At 42.9% G+C, this 19403-nt stretch overlaps 1 protein-coding gene and 1 long non-coding RNA gene across 10 annotated transcripts in view; one reads left to right on the top strand and one right to left on the bottom strand.

The window, feature by feature from the left end:
* The window catches only part of LOC122429693, a 33452-nt gene extending 16027 nt beyond the window's left edge, over positions 1–17425 (bottom strand). Inside the window, exon 1 of one of the 2 annotated variants that reach the window (XR_006266109.1) lies at positions 17008–17425. This is a non-coding gene — a long non-coding RNA (uncharacterized LOC122429693). The remainder of the gene's footprint in view (positions 1–17007) is intronic. The other variant, XR_006266108.1, reaches the window with a different exon arrangement.
* LOC122429686 (BOLA class I histocompatibility antigen, alpha chain BL3-7-like) overlaps positions 1–19403 on the top strand; it is a 199148-nt gene that overhangs the window by 125947 nt on the left and 53798 nt on the right. The window lies entirely within an intron of this gene.

The following is a 19403-nucleotide window of genomic DNA, read 5'->3' as shown; positions in this document are numbered from 1 at the left end:
CTTCTTTCTTTCTCTATAATGTGTCCTTAGCTTCTGAGCGTGGCTGTGACTTCTCAGAGTTCCTTGCTCCTGTGTGTGTCATTCACACCAGGCAGGGACGCTGGGGAGGGAATCTAAGTCCAAACTACATGATAGTCTAACAACGGAACCCAGACTAAAATAGAGTCACAGTCAGAGGTCTCCAGATGGTAAAAAGATATTTCATATCTAACAGTGAGGTAAAAAGAACTTTGGGAGAGTATCTCAAAACATTGAGGGTACGAGCATGGCATTTCCTCAAAAAATTAAAATATAATTACAATATGGTCCAGCATTCCCACTCTCCAAATAATTAAAAGCAGAATTGCAAAGAGATCTTTGCATTCTCATGTTCATAGCAGCATTATTCACCACAGATGGGATGTAGGAACTACCCAAATCCCCATCGATGGATGAATGGAGAAACAGAATGTGGCATATGCAGACAATGGAATACTATCCAATCTAAAAAAGGAAGGAAATTGTGCCACGTGCTATATCATGGGTGAACCTCGAGGACATTAGGGTAAGTGAAATAAGCCAGTCACAAAGAGACAAGTAATATATGATTCCATGTACATGAGGTCTCTGAAGTAGTCAAATCCATAGGAACAGAAAGTAGATTAGTGGTTGCCAGGGTTTGAGAGGAGGGGGAAATGAGGAGCTGCTGTTTAATGGGTATAGAATTTCAGTTTTTAAAAACGGAAAAGTTCTGGAAATCAATTGCATAGTTATTTAAATATACTTAACATTAATGATTAATGATTAACTGACTCATTGGAAAAGACCCTGATGCTGGGAAGATTGAAGGCAGGAGGAGAAGGGGATGAGAGAGGGTGAGATGGCTTGACCACATCACCAACTCGATGGCCGTGAGTTTGAGCAATTTCGGGAATTGGTGATGGACAGGGAAGCCTGGCGTGCTGCAGTCCATGGGATTGCAAGGAGTCGGACATGACTGATCGACTGAACTGAATTGAACATTAATGAATTATACATTTAAAAATAGTAAAGATGGTAAATGTCATTTTTTTTACCACAATGAAAATTTTTTTAACAATTTAAAGAATACCGAGAGAATGAATCTCAAAGAGGTATCTTTGAGAGTGGAGAGAAACAGTGTGGTTTAGGACATAGTTTAACAACAAGTGGTATTCCCAACTGCTGCTGCTGCTAAGTCTCTTTAGTTGTGTCCGACTCTATGCGACCCCATAGACAGCAGACACCAGGCTCCCCCCATCCCTGGAATTCTCCAGGCAAGAATAATGGAGTGGGTTGCCACTTTTTTCTCCAGGTATGCCCAAAGGTACTCTTTAATGAAGCACCAGTTGGGTTCAGCACTTGTTGGTATATATAATTACAAGAACTAATTTAGACCGCACAGGTCTGAGCGTCTCCTGAATTGTTTTCTCTATTTCACTTGAATTTTCATGGTGCCCTGTCATCATCTAAAGTTAAATGAGCCAACGGAAGAGAACTTGACCTAAAGCTGGGGTGTTAAAATTGCTTGTTGTTGGGAATTCCCTGGTGGTCCAGTGGGTAGGACTCCACGCTTTCACTGCCATTGGCCTATGTTCAATCCCTGGTCTTCCCGCAAGCCAAGCAGTGTGACTAAAGAAAAAAAAACAATGAGAAATAATTGCTCATTGCCCTTTTGTTCTTTTACTCTAGGAAAACTGATGAGGGATCTGGAATATAAGACAAGTGAATATCTGGAGGGGAGAGTGGCTGAAGTTTGCAGCTTTCCTGTGAAGGTCCATTACTCACAGGTCAGTGCTTCTGTTTAAAGAGGAAGGTCTTCATATGACTAATGTATCCAAATTCTTTATCCTGATTTCAAAACCATAAACCTTTCCACAGACTTGCCCAGCTATAGTGATCCCAGGCCTTATCGGTTTCCCTCTCAAGTCTCATCGCACTGCCTGAGGCCTTGAATTTTCTGTTTATACTCTCTAGATATGGTTGCTAATAGTCTGAGCACAAGGTCAAATGCAGCCTCTGTCCTGGCCCCCTGAGGAGTCACCCACCATTGTCATAAAGGCCCCACAATCTATGGGACAAATCTCAGTTGGTATATTTTGTGATGCCTCACTTTTATCTCCTTGTCCCCACAGTGCGGATCATCCTGAATTCCCAGACAGTCTCCAAATGGGAAGAGTATGATGTTCACTGGCTTGCGGATGAACAAATACCAATGTGGTCAGCGATTTGATCCGGAGCCTGGGGTGCTGGGCAGTAAGGGCTTGACATGGGGCAAAGTGTACTGGGAAGTGAAAGTGGACAGGATCTGCTGGGAAGCAGCGGAGGAAGAAGAAGCTATAAGATACAGGGCTGGAAGCAGAGGCGTCTTCGGCAGTAGAGATCTTGGTGGATTTACAGGCATCACTGATGGATATCATTCCCCTGGATACAGAGAGGAGAATGAGGAGTTGGAGGAGGAATGGTCTCAGGAAAATGGAATATGGCCAAAATTCTGCCTGGTGGGGGTGGTGACAGAGTCAATAGTGAGTAGGGGATTTCTCAACTTCACCCCCGAGGAGGGGTTCTGGACTCTGCAGCTGTCCTCAGCTGGGGTGTCTGTATGCACCAGCCCTGAGCCCTTCCAGATCCTGTCCTATTGCCCCGGGCAGACTGGAGTTGCTCTGGATCATGATGGTGGGAAGGTAACCTTTACCAATGCCAGACTCAAGAGATCATCTATGAATTCTCATCTGCCCTCACTGGGAGAATCTTCCCTTTCCTGTGCCTTAACTGCATGAGACCCAGACTTACGCTGAGACCCTGACAGAAGACCTCCTGGCACAGCCCCAGGCTTTTTCATTTAGCCTTTGTTCCTTTTCCTCATTCCCAGCTCTCTGCCTCAGCCAGATGGTCCTGCTGGGTTTCTGAAAGATCTCAGATGACTAGAGCTTTAAGGCAGAGTTAGGAGTCTCTTGTCCTCATTGCTTTGTCTCTATAATGAAGACGGTAATAGTTGATCTTCTTTCTCTAAGGGGAATGGTTGGAGTGTCTTTAAAGTACTTATTAAAATGTGTGCTAATTATTAATTAATCGCTTCTGTTGCCTTTGATTTGGTTCTTCATCTGCTCCTGAGACAAATGTATGAGAATGAGTGACTGTACATAGAATTTCAGCCCCTGCCACAAACAGTAATTGATGACAACATCCATACCGATATTTCTAAAGCACCTTTTCTGTCCCATAATTCCTCCTGTCATCCTTCTAAGTAGCTGAGGAAACAGCAAATATTTGGCAATTCGTACCTGTTTCACATTTGATATGCTATGAGATTTGAGATATCTGGTGTGAGAATTCCTTTATCTGCCGTGTTCTGATAATTTTTGCAATAGGAAGGGGCGAGGGGAAGCCATGTGAGGTTCAGGTGTATGTGAGTTTTTGGAAATCATTTGGTTCTGAAGTAAATTTCATGTCATCTGTGTTTTGAGATAGTACAAATAGATACTTAGCTTAATATTAAATTAGCAGTCTTACCTATAAGCAGCAGAAAACAAATTTGGCTAATTTTAGAAAACAGGAAATTTGTTCAACATCACTGGGGCATGTGGACTGCAAAGAGAGAGAGATACCTGTGCCTGCCTGCTTGCAAATTCTGGAGGCAGGTCCACATGACCCCCAGAGAGCTGGGAGATGCAGTGAGAGGGGGAGGAGGTGGAAGAGTGAGCAGGACTTCAGAGGGTCATAGGGATTGTCAGTATATAAACAGAACACATGCATGAGTCCAAGCGAGTGGAGAGTGGATATGATCTGGTGGGGAGCAGAGGGTGAAGAAGTAATTATTATAGATGGGAGTGGAGCCTAAGGCGTGTTTGGCAGTAGCTGTCCCAGTGGATTCACAGACCCAGCTGATGAGTATAGTTCTCCTGGATAGAGAAAAGAGAATGAAGAGTTGAGGAGGGAATGGGCTTAGGAAATTAGTAAATGGAACAGCTCCTAGTTCTTCATGTAACTAACTCCTAAATCAAAATCTGGCATAAGTGCACCAGATTGTAGAGTATAGGATGCCTGCCTGTGCCCCAGCAACAACAAAAGGTTAGGGAAGTGTGTTTTCAGCTTCTGTAATAAGACATGGTCTCATCAAGACTCATGTAATCCAGCATTCTCAAGTCATGGGAGCAGAGGCTAGGTGCCAAAGAACTTCCCATACTTAAACTCCTGGGCTCAAGATGTGGGGAAATTTGCTCTGATAGCTCAGTTGTTTAAGAATGTATGGCAAAACCACTACAATATTGTAAAGTGATTAGCCTCCAATCAAAATAAATAATTTTTTAAAAAAAGAACATTTGCAATGAAAAAAAAAAAGGAATGTTTTGTTGAGAGACTTCCTTGGAGGTACAGTGGGTAAGAATCCCCCTGCCAATGCAGGGGACACGGGTTATGATCCCTGATCTGGAAAGATTCCACATGCCACAGAGCACCTGATCCCATGTGCTGCAACTACTGAAGCGCCTGCTCCCAGAGCCTGTGCTCTGCAACAGGAGAAGCCGTGGCAACGAGAGGCCTGTGCTCTGCAACGGGAGAGTAGCCCTCTAGCTCTCTAAGTAGAGAAAGCCTACGTGCAGCAATGAAGACCCAGCTGAAAGATAAAAATTAATTAATATTTTTAAAAAACCTTTCCCACTGAGGAGAGATTGCTTTCCCCTGCCAGAGCAAGCCCTTGATATGCAAACTAACCAACCCAGAGTCTTCCCTCCCCTGTCTGGCCTTTGGACCCCAAGAGGCAATATTCCTCTGCCTCTGTGACCTCAGGGCTACCCTGGTGGCTGAGTCAGTAAAGAATCCACCTGCAATGTAGGAGGCCACCCCCAATGCAGGAGACCACCCGCAATGCAGGAGACCACCTGCAACGCAGGAGACCCAGGTTTGATCCCTAGAAATGACAATCCACTCCAGGATTCTTGCCTGGGAAGTCCTATGGACAGTGGAGCCTGGCAGGCTACAGCCGCCAGGGTTGCAAGAGTCAGAGATGACTCAGCAACTAAACCACCACCACCACCAACGATCCCAGGGCCAGGTACCAGACAACTAAAGTCCACCTCTAGCCCAAAGCCAGCTGAAATTATTCATACCAGCCAATCCTAATCTGTTTACCCTGCCCTGCCCTGACTTTCCCAAGGAGACCCACTAAAGCTCCTAGCCCTTTACCTTCTTTTCATCTTTGCCAAGCTGACAGAGTTTAATTTTTCTTTCCATTTTCCCTTTTATATTCTCATTTTTCCCATTTATTAATAATAAATTATTTGGTATTTGCATTTCTTCTTTCCCAAACTGTTTTCTTATAATCTTTATTTTTCACTTGCAATGTAAGAATTTTAAAATATTGAATTTAAGGAAGAAGAAAAATCAGCCTCCTGACCCCAGGGAACAGGTGTGACACTCACAGCAGGACCTCAGTGTTATTTGAAGCGAGCCTGGTGCTCACAGCTAGGCCATGTAATTCTGTTTGGAATAAACTATTTTATAAAATACCAATATCAAACAAGGATACACTGAAATCATAATAAAATGACACAAAATAAGAAAGACTTTGCATAATTTTGTTTAAGCGCAGAGAAAACAGGGTACAGTGCAACTCACAATGTATGAACATCCCCCGTCCTGGGTAACATGAGTGACGGCTGCTTCTTTACCAACTGCTGCTCTACGCTTGCTCTAGTCTGCCCTCCTTATAGATGAGACTGATTAGGACACCCAGTCATGTAACTGACCGTGCTTCCTGGCAATACTCAATTTAGAGTAAACCTTTCTTTTATCCAACTGTTAGGGGAAGCACACTGATTGAAACCTCCCACCCTGGCCAGGCACCATAGTAACCATTTGCATGAGTTGTTTTATGGCAGGAGATCCTGATAAGGAATACGGAACTAATAGGCCACCACCAGCCGGAAGAGTTCGGGAAGAGTTCGGGAAAGATCGGGAAAGATCGAGAGGAGACACTACCTGTCCGTCCACTTCCCAGAATCCCTCTCGCTAGCATCCATCTTGGCTGAGCCATGCGTGCACCACCAGGAAAGACTCTGAATTAGAATGATTGGCCAAAGACCACCCGGAAACTAATCCCATCACCATAAAACCCAAGACTGCGAGCCACACGGCAGAGCAGTTCTCCTGGGTTCCCTTACCTACTGCTCTCCACCCGGGTGCCCTTTCCCAATAAAATCTCTTGCTTTGTCAGCATGTGTCTCCTCGGACAATTCATTTCCGAGTGTTAGACAAGAGCCCAGTTTCGGGCCCTGGAAGGGGTCCCCCTTCCTGCAACAAATGGCGACCACGAAGGGACATCTTCTTCGCTGAGACTGACATCCTGACCACTCGGGGTACTCAGGGGCCAGCTTGCCTGCCAATGGACCAGACCCAGCGGCCGCAACTGGGACCCTTTTGTCCCTGGTCTCCTTCTGATGCAGACAACTGGCCAGAGTGCCCCGACCGGTAAGGAACAAGAGACTTTATTGACCTCCCTCCCCTTCCCTCTTTCTTTCCTCTCCTTAGCCCTTCCTATCCTTCCCGTTTTTCTAGTCCCCCGGTCCTGGACGCAGGAATCTGGTCAAAGGGCCTCAGCTTGAGCTGAGGATTGGAGACTGATCACCTCCTCTTGGCAGAGAACTCGAATTTTCTGGTCTGGTTTCTGGTAGGGCCGAGTTCCAGTCCTCCCTTTTCTGGAAGCCCAGGGAAAAGTCCCATAACGCCTGGGCGTCTGTAGGTGGCAGGAGACGTCTGTAAGGCCACCCCTTTTGCCCCCCTTTCCCACCTCCTCCCCCTTCTTTCAACCTGGCTTCCTTTCCTCCTTTTGAAATCTTTGAAGACATCTGAAGTTTTGTGTCTCTATAAAAGGTTTTCTGAGAGACTATATTCTTGTATTTAAGAGAGTGTCTGATGAGGACTGCCAGGTTTATATGTGTGTGTTTTAACTCTGTTCTGTGTTGTGATTTGTGATGGCCATTTTGCATTATTTGGCTACCATTTAGACCTGCCACCATTTTGTTAGAGCTTGATTTTCTTTCCCTGTGCCTTGAGACCAGGGCTCTCAGGAACACTTATCTAGACCATCTCTAACTCCTGAGACTGAAAAAAAAAAAGAAAAAAGCCTTTAAAAATGTTATTTATTTCAGCTTATTTTATAAACTAGTAAATTTTATATTGTAATATCTAATTCATGGCCAAACTTAGAAAATGAAGCGAGATCTTACAGTGTGTCTGTCTAAATATGTCTTGGTATGTTTTTGTCTCTGGGTAATATTTTTAGGTTAATTTGTAAATGAGCTCTATTTAATTGGCTTAAAAAAGGTAAGCGCTTACAAATCAAATAATTCTAAATTAAACAATAAATTCCAGGTTCAGGTGAACTGGGAAATATTCAGTATTAAATACCTGATATTAATGTTTTTTGTTGACCTATCTAATATAGACATGTCTTAGAGTAATTAACATCAAGTCAAATATTTTCATTGTACCTAAGTTAAATATAAGTTAAATATTATACCTATTACAAGTTTGTCAACAAAGAAATTACCTCGAGTGAAAAAACTTCTAGAAAATGTAAATGAGGTATGAGTTTATATATAAACTCTATTAAGGATAATTATTCTTTAAAAATATCTGTCTACAATAGTCTCTCCAGATTGATGTAACTTGAATTTCTAAGGGTTGTGCTAAACTAAGTATTGAAAGTCTATTAAATAATTAGGTCATTTCCAAATGAAATAAGATTTTGAAACATTTACTACTAAACACTGATTTCCTTTTACAGAAAAACTAAAGAGATTTGGGACTATAAAAGAATAATGTTTGATGCCATCCTAAAATGTTTTAAGAAAGCAAGGGTTTTAGAAATTATCACTGGTATTTATGCTCACCAATCTATAAAATGCTAATATAAAAGTTAGCTCTTGGTTGCTAAAGGAAAGCAGGAAGAGTGATTTCAGTAAAAAAGTATGAAAAAATACTAAAAAGAGTTATGCATGATCAGGATTTTCTAAAATTGGATTACAATTAGTTAGATAAGTGGATTTTGTTAGGAATGACATGGTTGTAAGAAAACTGCTTAGAGCCAATTAGGTCCAAGATGGCGGAGCTGACTTTTACTAGACCTTGAGCCTTGATATTTGTGCCCATTGTGACATATCAATAAGCTAAATGATACACCCATCAACATTGACTGAATCTGACCAAATGTTCTAAAGCTTTTAATTGTTCTTTTCGATAAAACTTCCTGAATCGAATTCTTTTGAAGTTTCTTTGACATCTAGCTAACTTTGGGGTGTTTCAGAGGGCCCCTGAAACATCCCAAAGAGACATATTAAACTGTTTATTTGGTTGGTTAAATTACATGAAAAAGATTATCAAATGAGTAATAAATCCACTCATGTTATAATGTATAAAAAGTTACTAATACAGATATCCTAGAAATTATATAGAGTTCTTAACATTTTGATATGTCTTGGTATTCTGATGAAAAACCTGATGACGTCACAAAAGTTAACAAAGGACTGAATGAACCAGCGAATATGCTTATAACTTTTATGGTTTCTGTCTGAGAAATTACAGGTTTAAATTGTGTGTTTTCCGGGAACAGAAAAAACCTTCCTCTTAAAATAATTATAAAAATAATTTGGTAAAATTACACATTATAAACAAGACAATTGTATTTTCTCTCTATCTGACTCCTCCAGAAATTTAAAACTCCTAAGTTTCCAGTAAGTTTATCAAATGAGCTAAAAAGGTTATCTCACTAACAGGTACAAAAATCTCAAGGAATTTTTGAGACCTTAAAAGAAAAGAGTTCACCTAGATTTGTTAGGCAAAATCTGTGATAAGCCTTTGGCGTGAGTTTCCCAGTCCTGTTTTATATTAAAAGTTCAGTCTGAGATCCTAGAAGTGTTTCAGCAAAATAAAGAGTCTATGATCAATTCTGTTATGTGATATTAATGTAAAAGTTTGTTTCTGAAGCTTGTCTCAGTAATCTATCTTTGGACGAAGATCAGATGCCTCATGACCTGCAACCAGGACTGAAAAAAGACATAATTTAAGAGACTGTCTCCAACCTGGATGGAAAGACTTTTTATCAGGTACTCTTAACTAGCTCATACAGAATAAAACTGAAGGGAAATTAACTCTTAGATTAATTCCCATTTCCAAAGGCCCCTACACTGGATTGGTCTATAGAGAAGACAGCTGACCTGATCTCACCTTAAAATGATGCTCAAACAAGAAAAACTACAGCACACCAGGATGAGAAGACAACGACATCAGAGGTAGACAGCTTGTCCAAGATACCGGACCTGATTCGTATGATCGTTTATAGTGTTCTCTTGACTTCTTAGACCTTTGTATGTAAATCAAATGCTTTTCTATCATAGGCCTGATACTATGCTAGTTTTAAAAATCAATCCAGTTGTTGGGTTTGTGGCCAATTATATGTGTCTAGCTCTGGGTTACCTTGGTAAATTTCTCTACTACAAGACTCTAACTGGTTGGCCCTGAAGAAATTTACTTGGAAAAATTATAGTCATATTCAGGTTACTATGATACTACCAGATGGGATCCCCTTACTGGGCCAATTAATAATGCCTACTCTGATTCTGGCTATAAATTTGAGCCTTTTTCTATTCCTCAAGCTCAATCAGAGCAACAAAAAAAAGGTTTTAACAAAAGAAAAAGAAATCTCCCACAATTATGAGATAGATTTATATAGATAACACTAGGCTATGGTAATTTAGGTTTAAAGTCTCCTCTGTGTTAAAGACAATTAAATCATACTAAAGATAATCAGTCTAGTAACACTAGAAAACTGGGCTGTGTGCCTTATAGATGGTGGTGCCAATGTATAATTTCCCTGAAAGATAAAGATTCGTACAGAGTAGACTAAGTCAGATGACCTGGGATATACTGGGCTATATCTAGTAGAAGCTCTTAGGTCTTACTTGTGACTTTACTAATACTGCTGGCTACGTTCTTTGTATTTCACCTGTTTTACAAAATTGCTATTTCTTACAGTGCCAAATGTGTGACTGAGGCTTCTGATAAAATAATATATAGTTCCCTATGAGATCAATGATGATGGCAGTGTAACTCTAGATATGAGAAAAAGCAACAAGAGGGAATGTTTTCCTGGACCAAGAGGCTAGTAAGACAGGTGGTCCAGAAAATTTTGGATATTGTTTTATGGCCTAGTCCAGTAACAGCACATTGAGTGGCCTGTCAACAAAATCTTTGCCAAACCTGAGAATGGACATTCTCAGCACCGTGGGATAAAATGGTCATGAAATGCCCCCTTCAAAATCATGGTCAAGTTTATGAGCAAAAAGGGGCTCTGCCAACTGAAGATTGACACTTGCCATCTACATCTACAGAGATTATATCATGGCCACTGCAACTGCTGACTTTCAACGGCCCTGAAAGGAGTTCAGGGTGAAGATCAGAAATGAGGCACTCCGTGCTCTGAGAAAAACTGGCAGAACAGGCCTTCAGATAGTTAGATCTTTTCAAGAGATTTTATGAGTCCCAATTCTTGCATCTTCTCATACCTAGAGAAACACTAACATCATTAATGGTGCCATCTGTTTTGGCTATTAAAGAAAAAATTTTATAATTAAAAGTCAAAATAGAGTACTCAGTTATGGTTCAGACATCCTGGGAAATAACCAGGTGTTACTATGGGTGTAATTTCAGATTAGACATTGTATTGCTAAACACTTGAGTTTTCTGAGTCGTGTCAGGCTTAGATGCCACCATTCTCAAAACAATGTCTGCTGGAAGCTAGTAACTTCTACCTTACTTTTTATAAAACTAGGCAACTGGCCACCTGGCTACAAGTCTCCCTGAAGTGCCAGGTCCAGACTGGATTTCAGGTCTATTCTTCTAAAAAAAAGAGATTTACTTTGTCTATTAAAACTCCAGTTATCCCTTCTCTAGCTACTACTAACTGGGTGTGTTACAACAAAATGGCAGACCAAGGGATTGAGATTTTAATCATACAAGGCTCAGATCTAAGACTTGGAACTCAGGAATACTTCCAATTCAGTGTCTCTTCTCCAAGCTGAGGCGGTCCTATGCCCCATTTTGACAAAAAGTTATCACAGTCATAGTTGCCCTGTTCCCTAAATAAAACTGAACAGGACTCTGAGGGGTGGCGACTCTGGAGTACAGATCTGCTGTACTGTAAAATATAGGCTTTATTCAGCCTCCTTGACCTTCCCTGAGTTCCAAAGGGTAGATTCAAACAATTGCCAATCAGAGAAGGAAAAAAAATACAAAAACAGAGGGGAAACAATCAAATGGTGGTACAGCCTTGAGACGGGTCCTGGTTCCTACTCAAAAAAAAAAAAAAAATATGCATAACAATGTCTTTTGAGTTCTTCTACAGAACTAGAGCCCCCACCCAGGTGGAAGATGGTAACTTCAGACTAAACATAAGATTCTTAGAACACAGCTCTGTTGCTTGACCACCAGCCAATCATCCCAGCAGTGCCTCCTGTTTCTGGGGACCAGTGATGACCATCCTTTTAGGTCTGTTTGGCCCCTGTCTATTTTACCTCTGAGAGGCGCTGACAGTTCCAAACTAAGTTGCTGTTATTACAAGAGTAAAAGCTGGTTTCAGATATAAAACACCTCAACTTAGGTCAGGTATAGAGAGACTTCTGCTCTGCTAGGCAGGCCTACGCCCAGGCACAGCAGGAAGAAGTTACAGAAGAAAGAGACCTCCGCCCCAATTCCCAAGAAGCATCTTGAGTATGAAGTCTCTCAGGGGGGAGTTGTTAGGGGAAGCACACTGATTGAAACCTCCCACCCTGGCCAGGCACCATAGTAACCATTTGCATGAGTTGTTTTATGGCAGGAGATCCTGATAAGGAATACGGAACTAATAGGCCACCACCAGCCGGAAGAGTTCGGGAAGAGTTCGGGAAAGATCGGGAAAGATCGAGAGGAGACACTACCTGTCCGTCCACTTCCCAGAATCCCTCTCGCTAGCATCCATCCTGGCTGAGCCATGCGTGCACCACCAGGAAAGACTCTGAATTAGAATGATTGGCCAAAGACCACCCGGAAACTAATCCCATCACCATAAAACCCAAGACTGCGAGCCACGCGGCAGAGCAGTTCTCCTGGGTTCCCTTACCTACTGCTCTCCACCCGGGTGCCCTTTCCCAATAAAATCTCTTGCTTTGTCAGCATGTGTCTCCTCGGACAATTCATTTCCGAGTGTTAGACAAGAGCCCAGTTTCGGGCCCTGGAAGGGGTCCCCCTTCCTGCAACACAACCAAAGCCCAAATTCCACAATAACACATCCTTTCCTATACTTTCATTCTAAAATGCCCTGTGATTTCCCACGAATGTGCCCTCCTTTGCTGTATCAGTAGGCAACAGTGTGTTCAACGAGGTGTGTTCCTGGCAGTCTCTGGCTGAAAAATATTGACACATGCTAACCTTTTTCTGTCTGATTTTTTATGTCTTTGAATTTGATTATGGACATGTGTTTGCATGGCTATGAGTTTGTGGTTGCCATGGAAAGTTTTATTTTCTCTTGGTGGTTTGTTTTTTTTTTATCTTTGGGTCAGGCTTAGAAAATTCTTCATTCTACAATTGTGAAAATTCTATGTATATTTTCATTTAAGTAGAGACGATGAGGAGAATGGTGTCCAAGGGTGAAAGGAAACAAAAAGCCGAAACTGGGGGCAGGTACCACACACCATGGGGAGGAATAACAGGTAAAGAATTCTAAGGTGGTGGAATTCTAGGGTTTACATCTTCTGCTTTGTATTTCATAATTATGTAGGACCTACAGGGTATTTTGGCCACCTCATGCGAAGAGTTGACTCATTGGAAAAGACCCTGATGCTGGGAGGGATTGGGGGCAGGAGGAGAAGGGGGCAACAGAGGATGAGATGGCTGGATGGCATCACCAACTCTATGGGCATGAGTTTGAGTAAACTCCAGGGATTGGTGATGGACAGGGAGGCCTGGTGTGCTGCGATTCATGGGGTCACAAAGAGTCAGACACGACTGAGCGACTGAACCGAACTGAACTGAACTGAACAGTGTACTTTATAATGGGGTATTCAATAAATACTTTCTAGTGGCTAAGTGAAAACATAAGTACTTGCTTATGTTTACCAGGTTAGCAAAAACAACATCAAGAGTCTCAATGTAATATAGACCAAAATTGGCTCCAATGATGGGTGTTTTTGAAAACTGATGAACTTGAAGTTATAGATTATATTTTGGTTAATGTCTGTGCACTCTAGATGTTAAAGAAAATGAAAGCATTAGTTGCTCTATCATATCTGACTCTGCAACCCTCTGGGCTGTAGTCTGCCAGGCTCCTCTGGCCTTGGAATTCTCCAGTCAAGATGACTGGAGTGAGTAGCCATTCCCTTCTCCAGGGGATCGTCCCAACCTAGGATTGGAACCCAGATCTCCTGCATTGCAGGCAGATTAAATTTTCTGGCCTTCTGTACTTTAAGGTGATGTCTAAGACCCACATAAATAAATGTATAAAGATAATTTCAGTGTACTTTAATCTATGAGTCATATGGTATCTCGGGAGAATGAAAACTAAAACACTTAGATATGTTCTGTCAAATATGGTAGCTACTAGGCACATGTGTGTGTGTGTTAGTCACTCAGTTGTGAACAATTCTTTGTGATCCCATGCACTGTAGCCCACCAGGCTCCTCTGTCTTTGGAATTTTCCAGGCAAAATTGCTGAAGTGAGTAGCTACTCCCTTCTCCAGGGGATCTTCCCAACCCAGGAGTGGAACCCAGGTCTCCTGCACTGCAGGAGGATTATTTACCATCTGAGCCACCAGGAAAGCCCACTAGCCACATATGGCTATTTAAATTTCAATGATATTAAATAAAAATTCAACTCGGTGACATTAGCCACATTTCAAGTGCTCAATAGCTCAGTAGCTAGCACCTACCACATGGAAAATGCAGACCTAGAACTTTGAGTAGCACTATTATTGTTGCTACTATTGAGCTTCAAATAAGGTGCATTAGACCCATTTAAAACCAAAGGGCCAATATTATTTCTCACACACAGATTACATTTCTGGCTGGGATATGGATCCATATTAAGCTGGTACCAACAAATTCATGATTTAACTTATATGCTGAGTACATCATGAGAAACTCTGGGCTGAATGAAGCACAAGCTGGAATCAAGATTGTGAGGAGAAATATCAATAACCTCAGATATGCAGATGACACCACCCTTATAGAAGAAAGCAAAGAAGAAGTAAAGAGCCTCTTGATGAAAGTGAAAGAGGAGAGTGAAAAAGTTGGCGTAAAGCTCAATATTCAGAAAACTAAGATCATGGCATCTGGTCCCATCACTTCATGGCAAATAGATGGGGAAACAGTGGCAGACTTTATTTTGGGAGGCTCGAAAATCACTGCAGATGTTGATTGCCACCATGAAATTAAAAGATGCTTGCTCCTCAGAAGAAAAGTTTATGACCAACCTAGACAGCATGTTAAAAAGCAGAGACATTACTTTGCCAACAAAGGTCCATCTAGTCAAGGCTATGGTTTTTCCAGTAGTCATGTATGGATGTAAGAGTTGGTCTATAAAGAAAGCTGAGTGCCAAAGAATTGATGCTTTTGAACCATGGTGTTGGAGAAGACTCTTGAGAGTCCCTTGCACTGCAAGGAGATCCAACCAGTCCATCCTAAAGGAGATCAGTCCTGAATATTCATCGGAAGGACTGATGTTGAAGCTGAAACTCCAATACTTTGGCCACCTCATGTGAAGAGCTGACTTATTTGAAAAGACGCTGAGGATGGGAAAGATTGAAGGTGGGAGAAGCGGATGACAGAGGATGAGATGGTTGGATGGTATCACCGATTCAGTGGACATGAGTTTGAGTAAACTCCGGGAGTTGGTGATGGACAGGGAGGCTTGGCATGCTGCTGCAGTCCATGGGGTCGCTGAGAGTCGGACACGACTGAGTGACTGAACTGAACTGAAATGAACAAATTCAAAATGGGTCATGAATGAATTTCTCTCTCTTGTCTTCAGGCACAAACTGTTTCCTCTCCAAAGGTGAAACACCTGTCATCCAACTATCTGTCTTTATGGAGACACTCTGGCATCAGATTTCTAGGGGTAAGTTCTCTTTTAGAAGAGCCGAGAGGCAGAGCCCTAATAAGTAAAGGTTTGGGAGGCAGGGAGTCCAGTTCAGGAAGAGGTATTCTCAGAAGTGAGGAGAAGGCAAAGAGGTGGGTGCCAGCTTGTGGTGGCGGTTTAGTCGGTAAGTCATGTACGACTCTTGTGACCCCATGGACTGACAGTCCATGGAAACAGAGGTTTCTCTGTCCATGGGCTTCTCCAAGCAAGAATACCTAAGTGGGTTGCCATTTCCTTCTCCAGGGGACCTTCCTGACTCAGGAACCGAACCTGGGTCTCCTGCATAGCAGGCAGATTCTTTACAGACTGAGCTACAGGGAAGCCGCCAGCTTGTAGTCTCCCTGCTTCACTCAGAACAGAAGTTCTCAAAGTGTGGTCTATGGAACCCTTGAAGTCTCTGAGACCCAGTTATGGGTCAAAATTACTTTCATAACATTACCAAAAATTTATTCACCTTTTCTTTAGTTTATTTATTTTTAGTTTGGCTGTACTGGGTCCTCATTGAGGTATTGGGGCTTTCTCCAGTTGCAGAGCCTGGGCTCTAGAATGTATGGGCTCAGTAGTTGCCCTGTGGCATGTGGGATCCTAGTTCCCCAACGGAGACTGAACTCACGTCCCCTGTCATTAGAAGGTAGATTAGTAACCACTGCTCTACCAGGGAAGCCCCTATCTTTTTCACTGTGATGACATTTTCTCTGAGGTAAACTTAACAGAAATGGGGGCTATTTCACTAAACAGCAATAGCAGTTATTGTATTCTTCACCATCATTGAGTTGCAGAATAGAAAAGCAAGTTTCACTGAAAAATATCCAGATTGTAGTATTAAAAATTATTCAGTTGCTACAGTCACCATTCTTAAGTCCACATTTTAGAATATCTGATAGGATGAACTGGGAAGTATACATAAAGTCCTTCTGCTACATTCTAAAGTACCATGTCCCAAGGAAAATAATTTTTCTGAGTTGACTTAGATTCTTTTTTTATGGAATGCCATTTTCACTTTGAGAATGAAGTCAGGAAAACTGATAGTTTACATTTAGTTATTTTGGCATAATGAATGGGAGCTTCTCCCTTCTAGAATATCAGTTGACACTATTTTCTGCTGATGACATAATGCACGCTTTCATGAGAAAATTAATCTTGACAGCTTCCCAGTACCAACACACTTTTCCAGTGTCAACTGTGGTGATATTAACAAATGTGATTGTTTGATAATCTTAAATGTTAACACTTTAAAATCTATACAACTTGGTGAAACAATACACTACTTAAAAAATCACACATTAGTACAATATTCACTCAATGTACAGGACAGACCTTGGATTCCTATGCAACATATTTGGAAATATTCAGTGATAGTTATGGGTTATCACTGAAAAATAACCTTTAAGAAGCTACCACTTGTGTAGTTGTAGTGTTGTATCAAAGTGGGAACCACAATTATCTGAAAACGTTATTCAAGATACTTCCGTTACCTATTTTTGTGAGGTGGGATTTTTTTCTATACTCAATCAAAAAGATTAAATACAGAGGCAGATATGCAAAGTCTTCACTCTTCTAATGAGACATACAAGAAAAGAATGGAAACTTTTGAAAGAATGTAAAATCTAGAAAGATCACTTCTCACTATACTGTTTTATTTTGAAAATAGTGATTTTCCATAAAAATGTCTTTTCATGTAATGGGTTATCAATAGAATAGTTGAATCAATAGATTTCTGTTTCTATTTCTAATACGGTAAATGTTCACAGATATAACACACATAAATAGTATTGCCTTTGAGGTCCCAGGTCCTAAGCCCATAGACAGATTCTGAAACCAAGCTTTGTAAACTGCTGACTTACCCAGCCCCTGGGCCAGGACTCGGGGAGACAGTTTAACAGGGTCCTCCAGGCAGGAGTAGCAGGGTCAGGACAAAGTCCCAGGTCCCGAGCAAGGCGATGGGGATCTTAGGCCAGAAGGTGCTGTCTGCGGGGCGGGGAGGTTAAGTGTCAAGTGGGGGTAGGGGTTCCCCACCTCGCTGGAGTTTCACTTTCTCTCCGCTCAAACTGTCGGGCCTTTCTACCTGGATACTCATGACGAGTTCCCAGTTCTCACTCCCATTGCGTATCCGGTTTCTAGAAGCCAATTGGAGCCCGTTCTTTGGTTTAAGGGTCTCTACCGACCTGCCTTCATTGATTTTCTCCTCGGACTCGGATGGTTGGGCCTTAGGAACTCAAGCTTTCCTCTGCTCTAAGAGTCCCTGCCTCTGACCGAAATCCCCCAGGACTCCCAAGAAAGGCGGATTTTCCCCAGCCCACCCCCACCCCCCGACAGACCCCACACCTACCTCGGTTAAGAAGAGCCTGCAGTGCTTTTGTTCCATTCCCTCCCTCCTTCCCCCACGCCCCCGGATTTTGTTGCAGAATCGGTTAATTCTGCGCAATTGGAGGCCTGGCTCAGCTGTGGCCTGTGGGGCCCTGGGCAGCCTCCCTCTTTGGGATCCCTGACCCCAAACCCTGGGTCATCCTCAGAGCCAGAAGTTAGATTTGAAAGTGGAGGGATCAGCCTTGAGGGATTCAGACATCAGGTCTCTGTCTATGAGGTCCATGAAGGGGATGAAGAGGCAGGAGGCTGGGGTCCTGGGCTCTTAGGCTTCTGAGGCTCTTAGGCTGTGAGGCTTCAAAGGGTGGAAGGTGTGTGATGCCTGGAGAGGAAGGGTACCCCCTTTGGTGTCCTTGAGTGTAGGTCTAGGGAGGCAGAAGGTCATCTTCCTGCCTCTGGAAAATGTTAGGGGGACCCCTGGCCCAGACTCGTGCCTGGTCTCCTTGTCACCCTTGTGGCCTCCAGGCTCCCTCCAGGTCCTGTCCTTTGATCTCCAGGAACCACCTTCATGGCCACCAGCTGGGCAGGTCTTTTTCCCAAGCTGTTGGGCCAGGCTTTCTGACACAGTGGTCCCCGATGTTTCAGCAAATAAGTGGACAATGTCCCAGTAGCCCCTGACCTAGCTGAGGATGGGTTATTCCTTCCTTGAGTCTCCCTGCCCCACCCCCTTGCCCATTATTGTGTATGGGGGTGTGTGGAGTGGGGACTGAGGTGGGGGTATTTCTCTGGAAGAGAGGAATTCCTTTCATCTCCTTCCCTCTCTCCCTTTCTCTTTTCCCTTCTTCCACCTGTACTTGAGTCACACCATACCTGTAAGGATGTGAGAGTTGGACTATAAAGAAAGCTAAGTGCTGAAGAATTGATGCTTTTGAACTGTGGTGTTGGAGAAGAATCTTGAGAGTCCCTTGGACAGCAAGGAGATCCAACCAGTCAATCCTAAAGGAAATCAGTCCTGAATATTCATTGGAAGGACTGATGCTGAAGCTGAAACTCCAATACTTTGGCCGCCTGATGCGAACAACTGACTCATTGGAAAAGACCCTGACACTGGGCAAGATTGAAGGTGGGAGGAGAAGGGGACGACAGAGGATGAGATTTTTGCATGGCATCACTGACTGAATGGACATGAGTTTGAGTAAACTCTGGCAGTTGGTGATGGACAGGGAGGCCTGGGGTGCTGCAGTCCATGGGGTCACAAAGAGTCGGACACGACTGAAGGACTGAACTGAACTGATGCATGGAATTTCAGAAAAATACCAAAAACATAAGTATAGTTTACCAGCAAAATATAGAGCTGACTCCTGTGTGTTTATCTGCTGCTGCTGCTAAGTCGCTTCAGTCATGTCCGACTCTGTGTGACCCCATAGACGGCAGCCCACCAGGCTCCTCTGTCCCTGGGATTCTCCAGGCAAGAATACTGGAGTGGGTTGCCATTTCCTTCTGCAACACATGCATGCATGCATGCTAAGTCGCTTCAGTTGTTTCCAACTCTATGCGACCCTATGGACAGCAGCCCAAGAGGCCCCTCTGTCCACAGGATTCTCTAGGCAAGAACACTGGAGTGGGTTGCCATTTTCTGGTCCAGTGTGTTTATTATCCGGGTGGAAAATAGAGCCTCTCCCAGCGCCCAGGCCAGAAGCCCCTGTGCCCCTCCCCACACAGACCCCGCCTCCCTGTGCTCTGGTCCACTCAATGACCATCCCCCACCCTCTCCTCTTGGGTTCCTCCCCTCAACTTTGTAAGTATGTACAAGTCCCACAAAGTATTGATACCTGTTGTGTTCAATAAACACGTCCTCTTGGGCTAAATGAAGACTTCTGTGTGTCCTTATGTTTACCAAGTTAAGGAAAACACCAAGAGCTCAAGGATTATATCT

Source organism: Cervus canadensis, chromosome 28 (genome assembly GCF_019320065.1).
Source record: "Cervus canadensis isolate Bull #8, Minnesota chromosome 28, ASM1932006v1, whole genome shotgun sequence".
NCBI classification, from domain to species: domain Eukaryota; kingdom Metazoa; phylum Chordata; class Mammalia; order Artiodactyla; family Cervidae; genus Cervus; species Cervus canadensis.
This window is presented reverse-complemented; position numbering and strand designations above follow the sequence as displayed.